The sequence below is a fragment of the Rhinopithecus bieti genome, unplaced genomic scaffold (assembly GCF_001698545.2).
Source record: "Rhinopithecus bieti isolate Rb0 unplaced genomic scaffold, ASM169854v2 scaffold_32740, whole genome shotgun sequence".
NCBI lineage: Eukaryota > Metazoa > Chordata > Mammalia > Primates > Cercopithecidae > Rhinopithecus > Rhinopithecus bieti.
The window spans coordinates 220119-225365 of NW_016814617.1; positions in this window are offsets into that span (position 1 = coordinate 220119).

Consider the following 5247-nt stretch of genomic DNA (forward strand, 5'->3'; position numbering starts at 1 on the left):
TTTTTTTTTTTTTTGAGGCAGAGTCTCACTCCATCACTGAGGCTGGAGTGTAGCAGTGCCATCTCAGCTCACTGCAACCTCTGCTTTCCCAGGTTCAAGCAGTTCTTCTGCCTCAGTCTCCAGAGTAGTTGGGATTATAGCGATGTGCCACCATGCCTGGCTAATTTTGTTTTGTTTTGTTTTAGTAGAGACAGAGTTTCACCATGTTGGCAAGGCTGGTCTCGAACTCCGGACCTCAAGTGATCTGCCTGCCTTGGCCTCCCAAAGTGCTGGGATTACAGGAGTGAGCCACCATGCCTGGCTGAAAGTTATGTGTTTTTCTTTTCGTGTTTCGGATTTCAAGACCCTTCTGTGTATCCTTTGGGCTTAGACATATTTCTCTATTTAAAGAAAGCCAGGCCAGGTGTGGTGGCTCACAACTATATTCCCAACACTTTGGGAGATACCTGAAGTCAGAAGTTCGAGACCTGCCTGGCCAACATAGTGAAACCGCGTCTCTTACAAAAATTATCCGGGCTTGGTGGAAGGTGCCTGTAATCTACCTGGGAGTCTGAGGCAAATAAAGGAAAGAAAGTTCAAAATAAAGAAAGAAAAAATGTTCAAAGCAAGAAAGATCAAAAGAAAGTTCAAAAGAAAGTTCAAAAGAAAGACAGAATGTTCAAAATAAAGTTCAAAATAATGTTCAAAAGAAAGCTATGTTCAAAATAAAAGTATATTGATAATTAGTTATAATAAAAGTCAGTAATCTTATATAAAGTATATAAGATTAAATTTTGTCCTGAGCATATTTTATTAGTGCCTTTCTATTCCATGCTGCCTAGGGAGACTAGATATAGCAAGACCACTGCTTCTCTGAGCTTGTGCTAAATTTTATTTATTTATTTATTTAGAGCTGGGGTCTCGCTCTGTCACCCAGGCTGGAGTGCAGTGGCATAATGATAACTCACTGCAGCCTCAAACTCCTGGGCTCAAGCGATCCCAAGTAGCTTGTACTATAGGCACACACCATCATGCATAGCTAATTCTTGTTATTTTTTTTGGAGATGGATCTTGTTATATTGCCCAGGCTGGTCTCAAAGTCCTGGACTCAAGCAATCCTCCTGCCTCAGCCTCCCGAGTAGCCGAGATTACAGGCATGAGCCACTGTACCCCACCTCATGGTACATTAAATGTCTGTTCAGAGGACTGAACAACTGCACTGTGGGTGAGAGACAAGAAGGATGTCTTCTTAGATTTTTTAAAACTTTACACATGTGCTTGGCATGGCATGCCTGGGAGCTTTGAATTCAGGTCGGTCATTCCTTTCCTTGTTAGATGGCTTCCTCCACCATAAGCCATCTGCAAGCTAGAGTCCCAAAAAAGCCAATGGTGTAATTTAGTCCGAGTCTGAAGGTTTGACAGCCGTAGGCTCCAAGGTCCGAGGGCAGGAGAAGATGGTTATCCTAGCTCAAGGAGTGAAAGATCAAATGTGTCTTTCCTGTCACCTTTTGTTCTATTTGGGTCCTCAGCACATTGGATGAGGCCCACCCACATTGGTGAGGGAGATGTTCTTTACTTAGTCTACTAATTCAAACATTAGTCTCTTCTGGAAACATTCTCACAGACACACATAAATAATGCTGCTGTTGTTGAGACAGGGTCTGGCTGTGTTGCCCATGCTGGAGTGCAGTGGCACAATCTCAGCTCACTGCTGCCTCGACCTCCTGGGATCAAGTAATTCTCCCACCTCAGCCTCCCAAGTAACTGGGACTACAGGCATGTGTCACTATGCCCAGCTATCAATAATTTTTTTTTTTTTTGTATTTTTTGTAGAGACGAGGTTTCACCATGTTGTCCAGGCTGGTCTCAAACTCCTGAGCTCAAGCAATCCGCCTGCCTCAGCATCCCAAAGTACTGGCCACTATGCCTGGCGTGAGCCACCGTGCCTGGCCAATAATGTTATCTGGGCATCCATTAACCCAGTCAAGCTGACACATAAAATAAACCATCACAATACAGGTCAAATCATTTTGCATTCTCACCTGCAACATAGGAAATTACCTCTTTTTCCACAGTCTCACTAAAAAATAGGAAATTACCTCTTTTTCCACAATCTCACTAAAAAAGTATATTGTTTAACATTCATATGTTTGCCAATCTGACAGGTGATAAACAAGATTTCTGTGTATTTTCATTGACCGAAAACTTTTCTCTCAAGAAAAAGGACATAATTTCAAAGTACAATACAGCCCTTTGAATAGAATACATTTAGATTTATGCAAACCTCACTACATGTTCACATTTTTATTATTTTTCTCTAGGCTGATGAAGACTTGTTCACAGATCAGCATCAGTCTGAAGAATATAGAAACCATTGCTCTGGCCAGTGCTTCTCAACCACACAGATAATATAATAATATTTGTAAGCACTCTGGGGTAGAAGGGTGAGGATGCTCATGACCAAAGACAGCAGGCTCAAGAGTCTGACCACCCCACGACTCTGCCTCACCACCCCAAAGAGAAGACCTTTAATATTTCCACACATCTGGAATCCATACCTGTTGCAAATCTCTGTATTAGAAACCCAACCCAGTCCGTGATACATGGATTCTCGTTAGTGTCCATCTCAGAAGTATGCCTTTTCCTTACATTGAGTTAGGACTACATCTTCCTCTGGGGACTTTTGTCCTCTAACTGCAGTAATACTGAAACAGCTTAAAAGGACAAAGACCAAATCGTTTTCAAGCCCCATGAAGCATTTCAAAAGTTCTACTCACATCTAAGTTTTTTTCTGTCTCTCTCCCTTTTTTTTTTTTTTATTTGAGACGGAGTGTCGCTTTGTTGCCCAGGCTGGAGTGTAGTGGCGCGATCTCGGCACACTGCAACCTCCGCCTCCTGGGTTTAAGTAATTCTCCTGCCTCAGCCTCCCAAGTAGCTGGGATTACAGACACCTACCACCATGTCTGGCTAATTTTTTTTGTATTTTTAGTAGAGATGGGGTGTCACCATGTTGGCCAGGCTGGTTTCAAACTCCTGACCTCAAGTGATCCGCCCACCTCAGTCTCCCAAAGTGCTGGGATTACAGATGTGAGCCACCGCACCAGGCTCACATCTAAATTTTTAAAAATTATAAATTATATGCTATTTATAATATAAGTATTTTTATTTGCCCTTTTAAATAAGGCTTATGCAGTACGTTGCCTGTCCGATTTTAGGTGTGACTATGTGTTTTGCTTTGACCAATGAAATGTGAGCAGAAGTTACTTGTGTCACTTTCATGCTGAAGTTCCTCTTTTCCTTTGTCATAGCAACCAGTATTTTTCCAGTTAGCTGCTCCATCAGCCTGGGTCTTGGAGTAGGAACCACTATGTTGCAACAACCAACTCCCCTGAGAAACGAACCGAGGTTGTTTCAAGCTACTGAAATTTGGTGGTTCGTTGTTAGTGTAACATAACCTAGCCTATCTTGACTAATAAAGTGAAGAGTCTTTAATTTGGCTCTACATTATGGAGACCCCAGATTTTGATGCAATTGAAGACATTGGAAAAGTATTATCTTTGAAACAGCACAGAAGTACCAAACTATTACTCTGTACCTGAGAGAAAAACATGTATGATCTATGGAATTAATATCAGCTTACAGTTCAATTAAGTTGTTAATTATTCATGAAATCATAGGTTTTCAGGGCTTGAAGGATCTTGGAGATGACCAAGCCCAGTACTCTATCCAACACACAGTTCCCCTATACACCATACCCAGAGCTTGGTCTTCTAGGGTCTTATTGTAAACCCCCACGGATTGACAGCTTATGGCACACGAGGCAGTGTGCTCCATTTCCTGATATCTCTGTTTAAATATGCTTTTCTGCATAGCAAGTTGACGTCTTTCTTCCTCATATTGCAATGCATTGATTATGGGAGCAAACTTAACCCCTCATGCTATAAAGCCCTAATATGCCACCTTCTCATCCTAGTGAAATATACCTGGTTTTGTATGGTATTCCTCAATGTCATTCCAGATCATTGTCTTTCCCAGTCATTGACCTGGGGTCCACCTGTATGTCTGGTAGACCATTCTTCAGTCCGATAAAAAAAAAAAAAACCTCTGCGAGGCCGGGCGTGTTGGCTCATGCCTGTAATCTCAGCACTTTGGGAGTCTGAGGCAGATGGATCATGAGGTCAGGAGATAGAGACCATCCTGGCTAACACAGTGAAACCCCGTCTCTACTAAAAATACAAAAAAATTAGCCAGGCATGGTGGTGGGTGCCTGTAAACCCAGCTACTCGGGAGGCTGAGGCAGGAGAATCGCTTGGACCCGGGAGGCAGAGGTTGCAGCGAGCTGGAGATTGTACCACTGCACTCCAGCCTGGGCGACAGAGTGAGACTCCATCTCAAAAAAAAAGGTCTCTGCATTTGGCATGTGCTGTTCTCTACTCCCCTTCCTTGTCCTGCCCTCAACTCCACCACCTCCCAAACTGGTTGCTGGTAAAATGGAAGTCCTAGCACAGCAAAGCAAACCCATAAAAAACACCTTTCATGTGACAGTTGTCTAAGAAATCAAAGCCTCATCAAGAAGAGTGGCTAATATTTAGGTCTGGAACTGTAATAATCAAAAAAAGGACAATTCCCTGAATTTTCCCTTCAGGGAGAAGTATTGGAACAATGGGCTTATTAATTCCAGCTGAATTAGTTTTGGGACCAAAGCTGTCTGAAACCAGAAAAGGGAAACCAGCTGCAATGAATTCCAAGAAATATCAACATGTGTGTACTTCTTAGAGGGAAATTTCCAGGGATTTCTGGGAGCATTTTGTAGCTTCAGTGCTTACATATGTTTAGTGTATGTAAGGCAAAAGCTTAACCCAAAATACTCAGAAATTGACACAGTGAGTCTTTTCTCTTTCTTTAAAAAAAAAAAAAGTGTCCTATTTTTTCCTGATTTATAAAATACATTATCATAGAAAGTTTAGAAAATACAGAAAAATATACAAAAGTAGAAGTTAAGTCAGGGCAAATACTCTTACAATAAATTCTTTGTATTATCCAATAGATAATGGTATACTTATTAATTGTCATGTTTGATGTAAAAATAATAATAATGGAGCCAGGTGCAGTGACACAAAACTGTAGTACCAGCTACTCAGGAGGCAGGAGCAGTAGGGTTGCTTGAGCCCAGGAATTCAATGCTGTAATGCACTGTGGTCATACCTGTGAGTAGCCGCTACACTCCAGCCTGGGCAACACTGTGGGGCCCCATTTCTAAAAATAAAA